We start from the raw sequence: 22,486 nt of genomic DNA on the forward strand, positions 1-22,486 counted from the left end.
ACAAAAATCCCAGAATCCTCTCGGTTTGGGGTCAAAATGTTGTCGCTCATTAAATCCCATAAGAAACGTCGCATCGAATGAATGTGATTGAATTCTCCCCGTCTGGAAGAGCGGAATTGAATGGTGCAACTGATTTTGCTGTGCTGTGAAAATTCAGATATTTGCATGACTGCTTTTGTTTTATTTTGTGAATAGCAAAAAGCATTCAACCCCATAATACATGTTGTTTTATTGGTCGCTCGTCCATTTCATATCCCATAGCTTAAGCATTCATATATTTGGATTCCTCTCGACGAGGCGAGCAGTACGAGTACAACCTTGATGGGTCTGCGACGTTTCCTTCCAGAGTTATTACCAAAAAAACACAAAAATCCCAGAATCCTCTCGGTTTGGGGTCAAAATGTTGTCGCTCATTAAATCCCATAAGAAACGTCGCATCGAATGAATGTGATTGAATTATCCCCGTCTGGAAGAGCGGAATTGAATGGTGCAACTGATTTTGCTGTGCTGTAAAAATTCAGATATTTGCATGACTGCTTTTGTTTTATTTTGTGAATAGCAAAAATCATTCAACCCCATAATACATGTTGTTTTATTGGTCGCTCGTCCATTTCATATCCCATAGCTTAAGCATTCATATATTTGGATTCCTCTCGACGAGGCGAGCAGTACGAGTACCACCTTGATGGGTCTGCGACGTTTCCTTCCAGAGTTATTACCAAAAAACCACAAACATCCCAGAATCCTCTCGGTTTGGGCTCAAAATGTTGTCGCTCATTAAATCCCATAAGAAACGTCGCATCGAATGAATGTGATTGAATTCTCCCCGTCTGGACGAGCGGAATTGAATGGTGCAACTGATTTTGCTGTGCTGTGAAAATTCAGATATTTGCATGACTGCTTTTGTTTTATTTTGTGAATAGCAAAAAGCATTCAACCCCATAATACATGCTGTTTTATTGGTCGCTCGTCCATTTCATATCACATAGCTTAACCATTCATATATTTGGATTCCTCTCGACGAGGCGAGCAGTACGAGTACCACCTTGATGGGTCTGCGACGTTTCCTTCCAGAGTTATTACCAAAAAACCACAAAAATCCCAGAATCCTCTCGGTTTGGGGTCAAAATGTTGTCGCTCATTAAATCCCATAAGAAACGTCGCATCGAATGAATGTGATTGAATTCTCCCCGTCTGGAAGAGCGGAATTGAATGGTCCAACTGATTTTGCTGTGCTGTAAAAATTCAGATATTTGCATGACTGCTTTTGTTTTATTTTGTGAATAGCAAAAAGCATTCAACCCCATAATACATGCTGTTTTATTGGTCGCTCGTCCATTTCATATCACATAGCTTAACCATTCATATATTTGGATTCCTCTCGACGAGGCGAGCAGTACGAGTACCACCTTGATGGGTCTGCGACGTTTTCTTCCAGAGTTATTACCAAAAAAACACAAACATCCCAGAATCCTCTCGGTTTGGGGTCAAAATGTTGTCGCTCATTAAATCCCATAAGAAACGTTGCATCGAATGAATGTGATTGAATTCTCCCCGTCTGGAAGAGCGGAATTGAATGGTACAACTGATTTTGCTGTGCTGTGAAAATTCAGATATTTGCATGACTGCTTTTGTTTTATTTTGTGAATAGCAAAAAGCATTCAACCCCATAATACATGCTGTTTTATTGGTCGCTCGTCCATTTCATATCCCATAGCTTAACCATTCATATATTTGGATTCCTTTCGACGAGACGAGCAGTACGAGTACCACCTTGATGGGTATGCGACGTTTCCTTCCAGAGTTATTACCAAAAAAACACAAACATCCCAGAATCCTCTCGGTTTGGGCTCAAAATGTTGTCGCTCATTAAATCCCATAAGAAACGTCGCATCAAATGAATGTGATTGAATTCTCCCCGTCTGGACGAGCGGAATTGAATGGTGCAACTGATTTTGCTGTGCTGTGAAAATTCAGATATTTGCATGACTGCTTTTGTTTTATTTTGTGAATAGCAAAAAGCAGTCAACCCCATAATACATGCTGTTTTATTGGTCGCTCGTCCATTTCATATCACATAGCTTAACCATTCATATATTTGGATTCCTCTCGACCAGGCGAGCAGTACGAGTACCACCTTGATGGGTCTGCGACGTTTCCTTCCAGAGTTATTACCAAAAAACCACAAAAATCCCAGAATCCTCTCGGTTTGGGGTCAAAATGTTGTCGCTCATTAAATCCCATAAGAAACGTCGCATCGAATGAATGTGATTGAATTCTCCCCGTCTGGAAGAGCGGAATTGAATGGTGCAACTGATTTTGCTGTGCTGTGAAAATTCAGATATTTGCATGACTGCTTTTGTTTTATTTTGTGAATAGCAAAAAGCATTCAACCCCATAATACATGTTGTTTTATTGGTCGCTCGTCCATTTCATATCCCATAGCTTAAGCATTCATATATTTGGATTCCTCTCGACGAGGCGAGCAGTACGAGTACCACCTTGATGGGTCTGCGACGTTTCCTTCCAGAGTTATTACCAAAAATACACAAACATCCCAGAATCCTCTCGGTTTGGGGTCAAAATGTTGTCGCTCATTAAATCCCATAAGAAACGTCGCATCGAATGAATGTGATTGAATTCTCCCCGTCTGGACGAGCGGAATTGAATGGTGCAACTGATTTTGCTGTGCTGTGAAAATTCAGATATTTGCATGACTGCTTTTGTTTTATTTTGTGAATAGCAAAAAGCATTCAACCCCATAATACATGCTGTTTTATTGGTCGCTCGTCCATTTCATATCCCATAGCTTAACCATTCATATATTTGGATTCCTTTCGACGAGACGAGCAGTACGAGTACCACCTTGATGGGTATGCGACGTTTCCTTCCAGAGTTATTACCAAAAAAACACAAACATCCCAGAATCCTCTCGGTTTGGGCTCAAAATGTTGTCGCTCATTAAATCCCATAAGAAACGTCGCATCGAATGAATGTGATTGAATTCTCCCCGTCTGGACGAGCGGAATTGAATGGTGCAACTGATTTTGCTGTGCTATGAAAATTCAGATATTTGCATGACTGCTTTTGTTTTATTTTGTGAATAGCAAAAAGCAGTCAACCCCATAATACATGCTGTTTTATTGGTCGCTCGTCCATTTCATATCACATAGCTTAACCATTCATATATTTGGATTCCTCTCGACGAGGCGAGCAGTACGAGTACCACCTTGATGGGTCTGCGACGTTTCCTTCCAGAGTTATTACCAAAAAACCACAAAAATCCCAGAATCCTCTCGGTTTGGGCTCAAAATGTTGTCGCTCATTAAATCCCATAATAAACGTCGCATCGAATGAATGTGATTGAATTCTCCCCGTCTGGACGAGCGGAATTGAATGGTGCAACTGATTTTGCTGTGCTGTGAAAATTCAGATATTTGCATGACTGCTTTTGTTTTATTTTGTGAATAGCAAAAAGCATTCAACCCCATAATACATGCTGTTTTATTGGTCGCTCGTCCATTTCATATCACATAGCTTAACCATTCATATATTTGGATTCCTCTCGACGAGGCGAGTAGTACGAATACCACCTTGATGTGTCTGCGACGTTTCCTTCCAGAGTTATTACCAAAAAAACACAAACATCCCAGAATCCTCTCGGTTTGGGGTCAAAATGTTGTCGCTCATTAAATCCCATAAGAAACGTCGCATCGAATGAATGTGATTGAATTCTCCCCGTCTGGAAGAGCGGAATTGAATGGTGCAACTGATTTTGCTGTGCTGTGAAAATTCAGATATTTGCATGACTGCTTTTGTTTTATTTTGTGAATAGCAAAAAGCATTCAACCCCATAATACATGTTGTTTTATTGGTCGCTCGTCCATTTCATATCCCATAGCTTAAGCATTCATATATATGGATTCCTCTCGACGAGGCGAGCAGTATGACTACCACCTTGATGGGTCTGCGACGTTTCCTTCCAGAGTTATTACCAAAAAACCACAAACATCCCAGAATCCTCTCGGTTTGGGGTCAAAATGTTGTCGCTCATTAAATCCCATAAGAAACGTCGCATCGAATGAATGTGATTGAATTCTCCCCGTCTGGAAGAGCGGAATTGAATGGTGCAACTGATTTTGCTGTGCTGTGAAAATTCAGATATTTGCATGACTGCTTTTGTTTTATTTTGTGAATAGCAAAAAGCATTAAAACCCATAATACTTGTTGTTTTATTGGTCGCTCGTCCATTTCATATCCCATAGCTTAACAACTCATATATTTGGATTCCGATCGATAAGGCGAGCAGTACGAGTACCACCTTGATGGGTCTGCGACGTTTTCTTCCAGAGTTATTACCAAAAAACCACAAACATCCCAGAATCCTCTCGGTTTGGGGTCAAAATGTTGTCGCTCATTAAATTCCATAAGAAACGTCGCATCGAATGAATGTGATTGAATCCTCCCCGTCTGGACGAGCGGAATTGAATGGTGCAACTGATTTTGCTGTGCTGTGAAAATTCAGATATTTGCATGACTGCTTTTGATTTATTTTGTGAATAGCAAAAAGCATTCAACCCCATAATACATGTTGTTTTATTGGTCGCTCGTCCATTTCATATCCCATAGCTTAACAACTCATATATTTGGATTCCTCTCGATAAGGCGAGCAGTACGAGTACCACCTTGATGGGTCTGCGACGTTTTCTTCCAGAGTTATTACCAAAAAACCACAAACATCCCAGAATCCTCTCGGTTTGGGGTCAAAATGATGTCGCTCATTAAATCCCATAAGAAACGTCGCATCGAATGAATGTGATTGAATTCTCCCCGTCTGGACGAGCGGAATTGAATGGTGCAACTGATTTTGCTGTGCTGTGAAAATTCAGATATTTGCATGACTGCTTTTGTTTTATTTTGTGAATAGCAAAAAGCATTCAACCCCATAATACATGCTGTTTTATTGGTCGCTCGTCCATTTCATATCCCATAGCTTAACCATTCATATATTTGGATTCCTTTCGACGAGGCGAGCAGTACGAGTACCACCTTGATGGGTATGCGACGTTTCCTTCCAGAGTTATTACCAAAAAAACACAAACATCCCAGAATCCTCTCGGTTTGGGCTCAAAATGTTGTCGCTCATTAAATCCCATAATAAACGTCGCATCGAATGAATGTGATTGAATTCTCCCCGTCTGGACGAGCGGAATTGAATGGTGCAACTGATTTTGCTGTGCTGTGAAAATTCAGATATTTGCATGACTGCTTTTGTTTTATTTTGTGAATAGCAAAAAGCATTCAACCCCATAATACATGCTGTTTTATTGGTCGCTCGTCCATTTCATATCACATAGCTTAACCATTCATATATTTGGATTCCTCTTGACGAGGCGAGTAGTACGAATACCACCTTGATGTGTCTGCGACGTTTCCTTCCAGAGTTATTACCAAAAAAACACAAACATCCCAGAATCCTCTCGGTTTGGGGTCAAAATGTTGTCGCTCATTAAATCCCATAAGAAACGTCGCATCGAATGAATGTGATTGAATTCTCCCCGTCTGGAAGAGCGGAATTGAATGGTGCAACTGATTTTGCTGTGCTGTGAAAATTCAGATATTTGCATGACTGCTTTTGTTTTATTTTGTGAATAGCAAAAAGCATTCAACCCCATAATACATGTTGTTTTATTGGTCGCTCGTCCATTTCATATCCCATAGCTTAAGCATTCATATATATGGATTCCTCTCGACGAGGCGAGCAGTATGAGTACCACCTTGATGGGTCTGCGACGTTTCCTTCCAGAGTTATTACCAAAAAACCACAAACATCCCAGAATCCTCTCGGTTTGGGGTCAAAATGTTGTCGCTCATTAAATCCCATAAGAAACGTCGCATCGAATGAATGTGATTGAATTCTCCCCGTCTGGAAGAGCGGAATTGAATGGTGCAACTGATTTTGCTGTGCTGTGAAAATTCAGATATTTGCATGACTGCTTTTGTTTTATTTTGTGAATAGCAAAAAGCATTAAAACCCATAATACATGTTGTTTTATTGGTCGCTCGTCCATTTCATATCCCATAGCTTAACAACTCATATATTTGGATTCCTATCGATAAGGCGAGCAGTACGAGTACCACCTTGATGGGTCTGCGACGTTTTCTTCCAGAGTTATTACCAAAAAACCACAAACATCCCAGAATCCTCTCGGTTTGGGGTCAAAATGTTGTCGCTCATTAAATTCCATAAGAAACGTCGCATCGAATGAATGTGATTGAATCCTCCCCGTCTGGACGAGCGGAATTGAATGGTGCAACTGATTTTGCTGTGCTGTGAAAATTCAGATATTTGCATGACTGCTTTTGATTTATTTTGTGAATAGCAAAAAGCATTCAACCCCATAATACATGTTGTTTTATTGGTCGCTCGTCCATTTCATATCCCATAGCTTAACAACTCATATATTTGGATTCCTCTCGACGAGGCGAGTAGTACGAATACCACCTTGATGTGTCTGCGACGTTTCCTTCCAGAGTTATTACCAAAAAAACACAAACATCCCAGAATCCTCTCGGTTTGGGGTCAAAATGTTGTCGCTCATTAAATCCCATAAGAAACGTCGCATCGAATGAATGTGATTGAATTCTCCCCGTCTGGAAGAGCGGAATTGAATGGTGCAACTGATTTTGCTGTGCTGTGAAAATTCAGATATTTGCATGACTGCTTTTGTTTTATTTTGTGAATAGCAAAAAGCATTCAACCCCATAATACATGTTGTTTTATTGGTCGCTCGTCCATTTCATATCCCATAGCTTAAGCATTCATATATATGGATTCCTCTCGACGAGGCGAGCAGTATGAGTACCACCTTGATGGGTCTGCGACGTTTCCTTCCAGAGTTATTACCAAAAAACCACAAACATCCCAGAATCCTCTCGGTTTGGGGTCAAAATGTTGTCGCTCATTAAATCCCATAAGAAACGTCGCATCGAATGAATGTGATTGAATTCTCCCCGTCTGGAAGAGCGGAATTGAATGGTGCAACTGATTTTGCTGTGCTGTGAAAATTCAGATATTTGCATGACTGCTTTTGTTTTATTTTGTGAATAGCAAAAAGCATTAAAACCCATAATACATGTTGTTTTATTGGTCGCTCGTCCATTTCATATCCCATAGCTTAACAACTCATATATTTGGATTCCTATCGATAAGGCGAGCAGTACGAGTACCACCTTGATGGGTCTGCGACGTTTTCTTCCAGAGTTATTACCAAAAAACCACAAACATCCCAGAATCCTCTCGGTTTGGGGTCAAAATGTTGTCGCTCATTAAATTCCATAAGAAACGTCGCATCGAATGAATGTGATTGAATCCTCCCCGTCTGGACGAGCGGAATTGAATGGTGCAACTGATTTTGCTGTGCTGTGAAAATTCAGATATTTGCATGACTGCTTTTGATTTATTTTGTGAATAGCAAAAAGCATTCAACCCCATAATACATGTTGTTTTATTGGTCGCTCGTCCATTTCATATCCCATAGCTTAACAACTCATATATTTGGATTCCTCTCGATAAGGCGAGCAGTACGAGTACCACCTTGATGGGTCTGCGACGTTTTCTTCCAGAGTTATTACCAAAAAACCACAAACATCCCAGAATCCTCTCGGTTTGGGGTCAAAATGATGTCGCTCATTAAATCCCATAAGAAACGTCGCATCGAATGAATGTGATTGAATTCTCCCCGTCTGGACGAGCGGAATTGAATGGTGCAACTGATTTTGCTGTGCTGTGAAAATTCAGATATTTGCATGACTGCTTTTGTTTTATTTTGTGAATAGCAAAAAGCATTCAACCCCATAATACATGCTGTTTTATTGGTCGCTCGTCCATTTCATATCCCATAGCTTAACCATTCATATATTTGGATTCCTTTCGACGAGGCGAGCAGTACGAGTACCACCTTGATGGGTATGCGACGTTTCCTTCCAGAGTTATTACCAAAAAAACACAAACATCCCAGAATCCTCTCGGTTTGGGCTCAAAATGTTGTCGCTCATTAAATCCCATAATAAACGTCGCATCGAATGAATGTGATTGAATTCTCCCCGTCTGGACGAGCGGAATTGAATGGTGCAACTGATTTTGCTGTGCTGTGAAAATTCAGATATTTGCATGACTGCTTTTGTTTTATTTTGTGAATAGCAAAAAGCATTCAACCCCATAATACATGCTGTTTTATTGGTCGCTCGTCCATTTCATATCACATAGCTTAACCATTCATATATTTGGATTCCTCTCGACGAGGCGAGTAGTACGAATACCACCTTGATGTGTCTGCGACGTTTCCTTCCAGAGTTATTACCAAAAAAACACAAACATCCCAGAATCCTCTCGGTTTGGGGTCAAAATGTTGTCGCTCATTAAATCCCATAAGAAACGTCGCATCGAATGAATGTGATTGAATTCTCCCCGTCTGGAAGAGCGGAATTGAATGGTGCAACTGATTTTGCTGTGCTGTGAAAATTCAGATATTTGCATGACTGCTTTTGTTTTATTTTGTGAATAGCAAAAAGCATTCAACCCCATAATACATGTTGTTTTATTGGTCGCTCGTCCATTTCATATCCCATAGCTTAAGCATTCATATATATGGATTCCTCTCGACGAGGCGAGCAGTATGAGTACCACCTTCATGGGTCTGCGACGTTTCCTTCCAGAGTTATTACCAAAAAACCACAAACATCCCAGAATCCTCTCGGTTTGGGGTCAAAATGTTGTCGCTCATTAAATCCCATAAGAAACGTCGCATCGAATGAATGTGATTGAATTCTCCCCGTCTGGAAGAGCGGAATTGAATGGTGCAACTGATTTTGCTGTGCTGTGAAAATTCAGATATTTGCATGACTGCTTTTGTTTTATTTTGTGAATAGCAAAAAGCATTAAACCCCATAATACATGTTGTTTTATTGGTCGCTCGTCCATTTCATATCCCATAGCTTAACAACTCATATATTTGGATTCCTATCGATAAGGCGAGCAGTACGAGTACCACCTTGATGGGTCTGCGACGTTTTCTTCCAGAGTTATTACCAAAAAACCACAAACATCCCAGAATCCTCTCGGTTTGGGGTCAAAATGTTGTCGCTCATTAAATTCCATAAGAAACGTCGCATCGAATGAATGTGATTGAATCCTCCCCGTCTGGACGAGCGGAATTGAATGGTGCAACTGATTTTGCTGTGCTGTGAAAATTCAGATATTTGCATGACTGCTTTTGATTTATTTTGTGAATAGCAAAAAGCATTCAACCCCATAATACATGTTGTTTTATTGGTCGCTCGTCCATTTCATATCCCATAGCTTAACAACTCATATATTTGGATTCCTCTCGATAAGGCGAGCAGTACGAGTACCACCTTGATGGGTCTGCGACGTTTTCTTCCAGAGTTATTACCAAAAAACCACAAACATCCCAGAATCCTCTCGGTTTGGGGTCAAAATGATGTCGCTCATTAAATCCCATAAGAAACGTCGCATCGAATGAATGTGATTGAATTCTCCCCGTCTGGACGAGCGGAATTGAATGGTGCAACTGATTTTGCTGTGCTGTGAAAATTCAGATATTTGCATGACTGCTTTTGTTTTATTTTGTGAATAGCAAAAAGCATTCAACCCCATAATACATGCTGTTTTATTGGTCGCTCGTCCATTTCATATCCCATAGCTTAACCATTCATATATTTGGATTCCTTTCGACGAGGCGAGCAGTACGAGTACCACCTTGATGGGTATGCGACGTTTCCTTCCAGAGTTATTACCAAAAAAACACAAACATCCCAGAATCCTCTCGGTTTGGGCTCAAAATGTTGTCGCTCATTAAATCCCATAAGAAACGTCGCATCGAATGAATGTGATTGAATTCTCCCCGTCTGGACGAGCGGAATTGAATGGTGCAACTGATTTTGCTGTGCTGTGAAAATTCAGATATTTGCATGACTGCTTTTGTTTTATTTTGTGAATAGCAAAAAGCATTCAACCCCATAATACATGCTGTTTTATTGGTCGCTCGTCCATTTCATATCACATAGCTTAACCATTCATATATATGGATTCCTCTCGACGAGGCGAGCAGTATGAGTACCACCTTGATGGGTCTGCGACGTTTCCTTCCAGAGTTATTACCAAAAAACCACAAACATCCCAGAATCCTCTCGGTTTGGGGTCAAAATGTTGTCGCTCATTAAATCCCATAAGAAACGTCGCATCGAATGAATGTGATTGAATTCTCCCCGTCTGGAAGAGCGGAATTGAATGGTGCAACTGATTTTGCTGTGCTGTGAAAATTCAGATATTTGCATGACTGCTTTTGTTTTATTTTGTGAATAGCAAAAAGCATTAAACCCCATAATACATGTTGTTTTATTGGTCGCTCGTCCATTTCATATCCCATAGCTTAACAACTCATATATTTGGATTCCTATCGATAAGGCGAGCAGTACGAGTACCACCTTGATGGGTCTGCGACGTTTTCTTCCAGAGTTATTTCCAAAAAACCACAAACATCCCAGAATCCTCTCGGTTTGGGGTCAAAATGTTGTCGCTCATTAAATTCCATAAGAAACGTCGCATCGAATGAATGTGATTGAATCCTCCCCGTCTGGACGAGCGGAATTGAATGGTGCAACTGATTTTGCTGTGCTGTGAAAATTCAGATATTTGCATGACTGCTTTTGATTTATTTTGTGAATAGCAAAAAGCATTCAACCCCATAATACATGTTGTTTTATTGGTCGCTCGTCCATTTCATATCCCATAGCTTAACAACTCATATATTTGGATTCCTCTCGATAAGGCGAGCAGTATGAGTACCACCTTGATGGGTCTGCGACGTTTTCTTCCAGAGTTATTACCAAAAAACCACAAACATCCCAGAATCCTCTCGGTTTGGGGTCAAAATGATGTCGCTCATTAAATCCCATAAGAAACGTCGCATCGAATGAATGTGATTGAATTCTCCCCGTCTGGACGAGCGGAATTGAATGGTGCAACTGATTTTGCTGTGCTGTGAAAATTCAGATATTTGCATGACTGCTTTTGTTTTATTTTGTGAATAGCAAAAAGCATTCAACCCCATAATACATGCTGTTTTATTGGTCGCTCGTCCATTTCATATCCCATAGCTTAACCATTCATATATTTGGATTCCTTTCGACGAGGCGAGCAGTACGAGTACCACCTTGATGGGTATGCGACGTTTCCTTCCAGAGTTATTACCAAAAAAACACAAACATCCCAGAATCCTCTCGGTTTGGGCTCAAAATGTTGTCGCTCATTAAATCCCATAAGAAACGTCGCATCGAATGAATGTGATTGAATTCTCCCCGTCTGGACGAGCGGAATTGAATGGTGCAACTGATTTTGCTGTGCTGTGAAAATTCAGATATTTGCATGACTGCTTTTGTTTTATTTTGTGAATAGCAAAAAGCATTCAACCCCATAATACATGCTGTTTTATTGGTCGCTCGTCCATTTCATATCACTTAGCTTAACCATTCATATATTTGGATTCCTCTCGACGAGGCGAGCAGTACGAGTACCACCTTGATGGGTCTGCGACGTTTCCTTCCAGAGTTATTACCAAAAAACCACAAAAATCCCAGAATCCTCTCGGTTTGGGGTCAAAATGTTGTCGCTCATTAAATCCCATAAGAAACGTCGCTAAGAATGAATGTGATTGAATTATCCCCGTCTGGACGAGCGGAATTGAATGGTGCAACTGATTTTGCTGTGCTGTGAAAATTCAGATATTTGCATGACTGCTTTTGTTTTATTTTGTGAATAGCAAAAAGCATTCAACCCCATAATACATGCTGTTTTATTGGTCGCTCGTCCATTTCATATCCCATAGCTTAACCATTCATATATTTGGATTCCTTTCGACGAGGCGAGCAGTACGAGTACCACCTTGATGGGTATGCGACGTTTCCTTCCAGAGTTATTACCAAAAAAACACAAACATCCCAGAATCCTCTCGGTTTGGGCTCAAAATGTTGTCGCTCATTAAATCCCATAAGAAACGTCGCATCGAATGAATGTGATTGAATTCTCCCCGTCTGGACGAGCGGAATTGAATGGTGCAACTGATTTTGCTGTGCTGTGAAAATTCAGATATTTGCATGACTGCTTTTGTTTTATTTTGTGAATAGCAAAAAGCATTCAACCCCATAATACATGCTGTTTTATTGGTCGCTCGTCCATTTCATATCCCATAGCTTAACCATTCATATATTTGGATTCCTTTCGACGAGGCGAGCAGTACGAGTACCACCTTGATGGGTATGCGACGTTTCCTTCCAGAGTTATTACCAAAAAAACACAAACATCCCAGAATCCTCTCGGTTTGGGCTCAAAATGTTGTCGCTCATTAAATCCCATAAGAAACGTCGCATCGAATGAATGTGATTGAATTCTCCCCGTCTGGACGAGCGGAATTGAATGGTGCAACTGATTTTGCTGTGCTGTGAAAATTCAGATATTTGCATGACTGCTTTTGTTTTATTTTGTGAATAGCAAAAAGCATTCAACCCCATAATACATGCTGTTTTATTGGTCGCTCGTCCATTTCATATCACATAGCTTAACCATTCATATATATGGATTCCTCTCGACGAGGCGAGCAGTATGAGTACCACCTTGATGGGTCTGCGACGTTTCCTTCCAGAGTTATTACCAAAAAACCACAAACATCCCAGAATCCTCTCGGTTTGGGGTCAAAATGTTGTCGCTCATTAAATCCCATAAGAAACGTCGCATCGAATGAATGTGATTGAATTCTCCCCGTCTGGAAGAGCGGAATTGAATGGTGCAACTGATTTTGCTGTGCTGTGAAAATTCAGATATTTGCATGACTGCTTTTGTTTTATTTTGTGAATAGCAAAAAGCATTAAACCCCATAATACATGTTGTTTTATTGGTCGCTCGTCCATTTCATATCCCATAGCTTAACAACTCATATATTTGGATTCCTATCGATAAGGCGAGCAGTACGAGTACCACCTTGATGGGTCTGCGACGTTTTCTTCCAGAGTTATTTCCAAAAAACCACAAACATCCCAGAATCCTCTCGGTTTGGGGTCAAAATGTTGTCGCTCATTAAATTCCATAAGAAACGTCGCATCGAATGAATGTGATTGAATCCTCCCCGTCTGGACGAGCGGAATTGAATGGTGCAACTGATTTTGCTGTGCTGTGAAAATTCAGATATTTGCATGACTGCTTTTGATTTATTTTGTGAATAGCAAAAAGCATTCAACCCCATAATACATGTTGTTTTATTGGTCGCTCGTCCATTTCATATCCCATAGCTTAACAACTCATATATTTGGATTCCTCTCGATAAGGCGAGCAGTACGAGTACCACCTTGATGGGTCTGCGACGTTTTCTTCCAGAGTTATTACCAAAAAACCACAAACATCCCAGAATCCTCTCGGTTTGGGGTCAAAATGATGTCGCTCATTAAATCCCATAAGAAACGTCGCATCGAATGAATGTGATTGAATTCTCCCCGTCTGGACGAGCGGAATTGAATGGTGCAACTGATTTTGCTGTGCTGTGAAAATTCAGATATTTGCATGACTGCTTTTGTTTTATTTTGTGAATAGCAAAAAGCATTCAACCCCATAATACATGCTGTTTTATTGGTCGCTCGTCCATTTCATATCCCATAGCTTAACCATTCATATATTTGGATTCCTTTCGACGAGGCGAGCAGTACGAGTACCACCTTGATGGGTATGCGACGTTTCCTTCCAGAGTTATTACCAAAAAAACACAAACATCCCAGAATCCTCTCGGTTTGGGCTCAAAATGTTGTCGCTCATTAAATCCCATAAGAAACGTCGCATCGAATGAATGTGATTGAATTCTCCCCGTCTGGACGAGCGGAATTGAATGGTGCAACTGATTTTGCTGTGCTGTGAAAATTCAGATATTTGCATGACTGCTTTTGTTTTATTTTGTGAATAGCAAAAAGCATTCAACCCCATAATACATGCTGTTTTATTGGTCGCTCGTCCATTTCATATCACTTAGCTTAACCATTCATATATTTGGATTCCTCTCGACGAGGCGAGCAGTACGAGTACCACCTTGATGGGTCTGCGACGTTTCCTTCCAGAGTTATTACCAAAAAACCACAAAAATCCCAGAATCCTCTCGGTTTGGGGTCAAAATGTTGTCGCTCATTAAATCCCATAAGAAACGTCGCTAAGAATGAATGTGATTGAATTATCCCCGTCTGGACGAGCGGAATTGAATGGTGCAACTGATTTTGCTGTGCTGTGAAAATTCAGATATTTGCATGACTGCTTTTGTTTTATTTTGTGAATAGCAAAAAGCATTCAACCCCATAATACATGCTGTTTTATTGGTCGCTCGTCCATTTCATATCCCATAGCTTAACCATTCATATATTTGGATTCCTTTCGACGAGGCGAGCAGTACGAGTACCACCTTGATGGGTATGCGACGTTTCCTTCCAGAGTTATTACCAAAAAAACACAAACATCCCAGAATCCTCTCGGTTTGGGCTCAAAATGTTGTCGCTCATTAAATCCCATAAGAAACGTCGCATCGAATGAATGTGATTGAATTCTCCCCGTCTGGACGAGCGGAATTGAATGGTGCAACTGATTTTGCTGTGCTGTGAAAATTCAGATATTTGCATGACTGCTTTTGTTTTATTTTGTGAATAGCAAAAAGCATTCAACCCCATAATACATGCTGTTTTATTGGTCGCTCGTCCATTTCATATCCCATAGCTTAACCATTCATATATTTGGATTCCTTTCGACGAGGCGAGCAGTACGAGTACCACCTTGATGGGTATGCGACGTTTCCTTCCAGAGTTATTACCAAAAAAACACAAACATCCCAGAATCCTCTCGGTTTGGGCTCAAAATGTTGTCGCTCATTAAATCCCATAAGAAACGTCGCATCGAATGAATGTGATTGAATTCTCCCCGTCTGGACGAGCGGAATTGAATGGTGCAACTGATTTTGCTGTGCTGTGAAAATTCAGATATTTGCATGACTGCTTTTGTTTTATTTTGTGAATAGCAAAAAGCATTCAACCCCATAATACATGCTGTTTTATTGGTCGCTCGTCCATTTCATATCACATAGCTTAACCATTCATATATATGGATTCCTCTCGACGAGGCGAGCAGTATGAGTACCACCTTGATGGGTCTGCGACGTTTCCTTCCAGAGTTATTACCAAAAAACCACAAACATCCCAGAATCCTCTCGGTTTGGGGTCAAAATGTTGTCGCTCATTAAATCCCATAAGAAACGTCGCATCGAATGAATGTGATTGAATTCTCCCCGTCTGGAAGAGCGGAATTGAATGGTGCAACTGATTTTGCTGTGCTGTGAAAATTCAGATATTTGCATGACTGCTTTTGTTTTATTTTGTGAATAGCAAAAAGCATTAAACCCCATAATACATGTTGTTTTATTGGTCGCTCGTCCATTTCATATCCCATAGCTTAACAACTCATATATTTGGATTCCTATCGATAAGGCGAGCAGTACGAGTACCACCTTGATGGGTCTGCGACGTTTTCTTCCAGAGTTATTTCCAAAAAACCACAAACATCCCAGAATCCTCTCGGTTTGGGGTCAAAATGTTGTCGCTCATTAAATTCCATAAGAAACGTCGCATCGAATGAATGTGATTGAATCCTCCCCGTCTGGACGAGCGGAATTGAATGGTGCAACTGATTTTGCTGTGCTGTGAAAATTCAGATATTTGCATGACTGCTTTTGATTTATTTTGTGAATAGCAAAAAGCATTCAACCCCATAATACATGTTGTTTTATTGGTCGCTCGTCCATTTCATATCCCATAGCTTAACAACTCATATATTTGGATTCCTCTCGATAAGGCGAGCAGTACGAGTACCACCTTGATGGGTCTGCGACGTTTTCTTCCAGAGTTATTACCAAAAAACCACAAACATCCCAGAATCCTCTCGGTTTGGGGTCAAAATGATGTCGCTCATTAAATCCCATAAGAAACGTCGCATCGAATGAATGTGATTGAATTCTCCCCGTCTGGACGAGCGGAATTGAATGGTGCAACTGATTTTGCTGTGCTGTGAAAATTCAGATATTTGCATGACTGCTTTTGTTTTATTTTGTGAATAGCAAAAAGCATTCAACCCCATAATACATGCTGTTTTATTGGTCGCTCGTCCATTTCATATCCCATAGCTTAACCATTCATATATTTGGATTCCTTTCGACGAGGCGAGCAGTACGAGTACCACCTTGATGGGTATGCGACGTTTCCTTCCAGAGTTATTACCAAAAAAACACAAACATCCCAGAATCCTCTCGGTTTGGGCTCAAAATGTTGTCGCTCATTAAATCCCATAAGAAACGTCGCATCGAATGAATGTGATTGAATTCTCCCCGTCTGGACGAGCGGAATTGAATGGTGCAACTGATTTTGCTGTGCTGTGAAAATTCAGATATTTGCATGACTGCTTTTGTTTTATTTTGTGAATAGCAAAAAGCATTCAACCCCATAATACATGCTGTTTTATTGGTCGCTCGTCCATTTCATATCACTTAGCTTAACCATTCATATATTTGGATTCCTCTCGACGAGGCGAGCAGTACGAGTACCACCTTGATGGGTCTGCGACGTTTCCTTCCAGAGTTATTACCAAAAAACCACAAAAATCCCAGAATCCTCTCGGTTTGGGGTCAAAATGTTGTCGCTCATTAAATCCCATAAGAAACGTCGCTAAGAATGAATGTGATTGAATTATCCCCGTCTGGACGAGCGGAATTGAATGGTGCAACTGATTTTGCTGTGCTGTGAAAATTCAGATATTTGCATGACTGCTTTTGTTTTATTTTGTGAATAGCAAAAAGCATTCAACCCCATAATACATGCTGTTTTATTGGTCGCTCGTCCATTTCATATCCCATAGCTTAACCATTCATATATTTGGATTCCTTTCGACGAGGCGAGCAGTACGAGTACCACCTTGATGGGTATGCGACGTTTCCTTCCAGAGTTATTACCAAAAAAACACAAACATCCCAGAATCCTCTCGGTTTGGGCTCAAAATGTTGTCGCTCATTAAATCCCATAAGAAACGTCGCATCGAATGAATGTGATTGAATTCTCCCCGTCTGGACGAGCGGAATTGAATGGTGCAACTGATTTTGCTGTGCTGTGAAAATTCAGATATTTGCATGACTGCTTTTGTTTTATTTTGTGAATAGCAAAAAGCATTCAACCCCATAATACATGCTGTTTTATTGGTCGCTCGTCCATTTCATATCCCATAGCTTAACCATTCATATATTTGGATTCCTTTCGACGAGGCGAGCAGTACGAGTACCACCTTGATGGGTATGCGACGTTTCCTTCCAGAGTTATTACCAAAAAAACACAAACATCCCAGAATCCTCTCGGTTTGGGCTCAAAATGTTGTCGCTCATTAAATCCCATAAGAAACGTCGCATCGAATGAATGTGATTGAATTCTCCCCGTCTGGACGAGCGGAATTGAATGGTGCAACTGATTTTGCTGTGCTGTGAAAATTCAGATATTTGCATGACTGCTTTTGTTTTATTTTGTGAATAGCAAAAAGCATTCAACCCCATAATACATGCTGTTTTATTGGTCGCTCGTCCATTTCATATCACATAGCTTAACCATTCATATATTTGGATTCCTCTCGACGAGGCGAGCAGTACGAGTACCACCTTGATGGGTCTGCGACGTTTCCTTCCAGAGTTATTACCAAAAAACCACAAAAATCCCAGAATCCTCTCGGTTTGGGGTCAAAATGTTGTCGCTCATTAAATCCCATAAGAAACGTCGCATCGAATGAATGTGATTGAATTCTCCCCGTCTGGAAGAGCGGAATTGAATGGTGCAACTGATTTTGCTGTGCTGTGAAAATTCAGATATTTGCATGACTGCTTTTGTTTTATTTTGTGAATAGCAAAAAGCATTCAACCCCATAATACATGTTGTTTTATTGGTCGCTCGTCCATTTCATATCCCATAGCTTAAGCATTCATATATTTGGATTCCTCTCGACGAGGCGAGCAGTACGAGTACCACCTTGATGGGTCTGCGACGTTTCCTTCCAGAGTTATTACCAAAAATACACAAACATCCCAGAATCCTCTCGGTTTGGGGTCAAAATGTTGTCGCTCATTAAATCCCATAAGAAACGTCGCATCGAATGAATGTGATTATATTCTCCCCGTCTGGACGAGCGGAATTGAATGGTGCAACTGATTTTGCTGTGCTGTGAAAATTCAGATATTTGCATGACTGCTTTTGTTTTATTTTGTGAATAGCAAAAAGCATTCAACCCCATAATACATGTTGTTTTATTGGTCGCTCATCCATTTCATATCCCATAGCTTAACAACTCATATATTTGCATTCCTCTCGATAAGGCGAGCAGTACGAGTACCACCTTGATGGGTCTGCGACGTTTTCTTCCAGAGATATTACCAAAAAACCACAAACATCCCAGAATCCTCTCGGTTTGGGGTCAAAATGTTGTCGCTCATTAAATCCCATAAGAAACGTCGCATCGAATGAATGTGATTGAATTCTCCCCGTCTGGACGAGCGGAATTGAATGGTGCAACTGATTTTGCTGTGCTGTGAAAATTCAGATATTTGCATGACTGCTTTTGTTTTATTTTGTTAATAGCAAAAAGCATTCAACCCCATAATACATGCTGTTTTATTGGTCGCTCGTCCATTTCATATCCCATAGCTTAACCATTCATATATTTGGATTCCTCTCGACGAGCCGAGCAGTACGCGTACCACCTTGATGGGTCTGCGACGTTTCCTTCCAGAGTTATTACCAAAAAACCACAAAAATCCCAGAATCCTCTCGGTTTGGGGTCAAAATGTTGTCGCTCATTAAATCCCATAAGAAACGTCGCATCGAATGAATGTGATTGAATTCTCCCCGTCTGGACGAGCGGAATTGAATGGTGCAACTGATTTTGCTGTGCTGTGAAAATTCAGATATTTGCATGACTGCTTTTGTTTTATTTTGTGAATAGCAAAAAGCATTCAACCCCATAATACATGCTGTTTTATTGGTCGCTCGTCCATTTCATATCCCATAGCTTAAGCATTCATATATTTGGATTCCTCTCGACGAGGCGAGCAGTACGAGTACCACCTTGATGGGTCTGCGACGTTTCCTTCCAGAGTTATTACCAAAAATACACAAACATCCCAGAATCCTCTCGGTTTGGGGTCAAAATGTTGTCGCTCATTAAATCCCATAAGAAACGTCGCATCGAATGAATGTGATTATATTCTCCCCGTCTGGACGAGCGGAATTGAATGGTGCAACTGATTTTGCTGTGCTGTGAAAATTCAGATATTTGCATGACTGCTTTTGTTTTATTTTGTGAATAGCAAAAAGCATTCAACCCCATAATACATGTTGTTTTATTGGTCGCTCATCCATTTCATATCCCATAGCTTAACAACTCATATATTTGCATTCCTCTCGATAAGGCGAGCAGTACGAGTACCACCTTGATGGGTCTGCGACGTTTTCTTCCAGAGATATTACCAAAAAACCACAAACATCCCAGAATCCTCTCGGTTTGGGGTCAAAATGTTGTCGCTCATTAAATCCCATAAGAAACGTCGCATCGAATGAATGTGATTGAATTCTCCCCGTCTGGACGAGCGGAATTGAATGGTGCAACTGATTTTGCTGTGCTGTGAAAATTCAGATATTTGCATGACTGCTTTTGTTTTATTTTGTTAATAGCAAAAAGCATTCAACCCCATAATACATGCTGTTTTATTGGTCGCTCGTCCATTTCATATCCCATAGCTTAACCATTCATATATATGGATTCCTCTCGACGAGCCGAGCAGTACGCGTACCACCTTGATGGGTCTGCGACGTTTCCTTCCAGAGTTATTACCAAAAAACCACAAACATCCCAGAATCCTCTCGGTTTGGGGTCAAAATGATGTCGCTCATTAAATCCCATAAGAAACGTCGCATCGAATGAATGTGATTGAATTCTCCCCGTCTGGACGAGCGGAATTGAATGGTGCAACTGATTTTGCTGTGCTGTGAAAATTCAGATATTTGCATGACTGCTTTTGTTTTATTTTGTGAATAGCAAAAAGCATTCAACCCCATAATACATGCTGTTTTATTGGTCGCTCGTCCATTTCATATCCCATAGCTTAACCATTCATATATTTGGATTCCTTTCGACGAGGCGAGCAGTACGAGTACCACCTTGATGGGTATGCGACGTTTCCTTCCAGAGTTATTACCAAAAAAACACAAACATCCCAGAATCCTCTCGGTTTGGGCTCAAAATGTTGTCGCTCATTAAATCCCATAAGAAACGTCGCATCGAATGAATGTGATTGAATTCTCCCCGTCTGGACGAGCGGAATTGAATGGTGCAACTGATTTTGCTGTGCTGTGAAAATTCAGATATTTGCATGACTGCTTTTGTTTTATTTTGTGAATAGCAAAAAGCATTCAACCCCATAATACATGCTGTTTTATTGGTCGCTCGTCCATTTCATATCACTTAGCTTAACCATTCATATATTTGGATTCCTCTCGACGAGGCGAGCAGTACGAGTACCACCTTGATGGGTCTGCGACGTTTCCTTCCAGAGTTATTACCAAAAAACCACAAAAATCCCAGAATCCTCTCGGTTTGGGGTCAAAATGTTGTCGCTCATTAAATCCCATAAGAAACGTCGCTAAGAATGAATGTGATTGAATTATCCCCGTCTGGACGAGCGGAATTGAATGGTGCAACTGATTTTGCTGTGCTGTGAAAATTCAGATATTTGCATGACTGCTTTTGTTTTATTTTGTGAATAGCAAAAAGCATTCAACCCCATAATACATGCTGTTTTATTGGTCGCTCGTCCATTTCATATCCCATAGCTTAACCATTCATATATTTGGATTCCTTTCGACGAGGCGAGCAGTACGAGTACCACCTTGATGGGTATGCGACGTTTCCTTCCAGAGTTATTACCAAAAAAACACAAACATCCCAGAATCCTCTCGGTTTGGGCTCAAAATGTTGTCGCTCATTAAATCCCATAAGAAACGTCGCATCGAATGAATGTGATTGAATTCTCCCCGTCTGGACGAGCGGAATTGAATGGTGCAACTGATTTTGCTGTGCTGTGAAAATTCAGATATTTGCATGACTGCTTTTGTTTTATTTTGTGAATAGCAAAAAGCATTCAACCCCATAATACATGCTGTTTTATTGGTCGCTCGTCCATTTCATATCCCATAGCTTAACCATTCATATATTTGGATTCCTTTCGACGAGGCGAGCAGTACGAGTACCACCTTGATGGGTATGCGACGTTTCCTTCCAGAGTTATTACCAAAAAAACACAAACATCCCAGAATCCTCTCGGTTTGGGCTCAAAATGTTGTCGCTCATTAAATCCCATAAGAAACGTCGCATCGAATGAATGTGATTGAATTCTCCCCGTCTGGACGAGCGGAATTGAATGGTGCAACTGATTTTGCTGTGCTGTGAAAATTCAGATATTTGCATGACTGCTTTTGTTTTATTTTGTGAATAGCAAAAAGCATTCAACCCCATAATACATGCTGTTTTATTGGTCGCTCGTCCATTTCATATCACATAGCTTAACCATTCATATATTTGGATTCCTCTCGACGAGGCGAGCAGTACGAGTACCACCTTGATGGGTCTGCGACGTTTCCTTCCAGAGTTATTACCAAAAAACCACAAAAATCCCAGAATCCTCTCGGTTTGGGGTCAAAATGTTGTCGCTCATTAAATCCCATAAGAAACGTCGCATCGAATGAATGTGATTGAATTCTCCCCGTCTGGAAGAGCGGAATTGAATGGTGCAACTGATTTTGCTGTGCTGTGAAAATTCAGATATTTGCATGACTGCTTTTGTTTTATTTTGTGAATAGCAAAAAGCATTCAACCCCATAATACATGTTGTTTTATTGGTCGCTCGTCCATTTCATATCCCATAGCTTAAGCATTCATATATTTGGATTCCTCTCGACGAGGCGAGCAGTACGAGTACCACCTTGATGGGTCTGCGACGTTTCCTTCCAGAGTTATTACCAAAAATACACAAACATCCCAGAATCCTCTCGGTTTGGGGTCAAAATGTTGTCGCTCATTAAATCCCATAAGAAACGTCGCATCGAATGAATGTGATTATATTCTCCCCGTCTGGACGAGCGGAATTGAATGGTGCAACTGATTTTGCTGTGCTGTGAAAATTCAGATATTTGCATGACTGCTTTTGTTTTATTTTGTGAATAGCAAAAAGCATTCAACCCCATAATACATGTTGTTTTATTGGTCGCTCATCCATTTCATATCCCATAGCTTAACAACTCATATATTTGC

Source organism: Petromyzon marinus, chromosome 22 (genome assembly GCF_048934315.1).
Source record: "Petromyzon marinus isolate PM22_M1 ecotype Great Lakes invasive population chromosome 22, UKy_Petmar_22M1.pri1.0, whole genome shotgun sequence".
Classification (NCBI taxonomy): domain Eukaryota; kingdom Metazoa; phylum Chordata; class Hyperoartia; order Petromyzontiformes; family Petromyzontidae; genus Petromyzon; species Petromyzon marinus.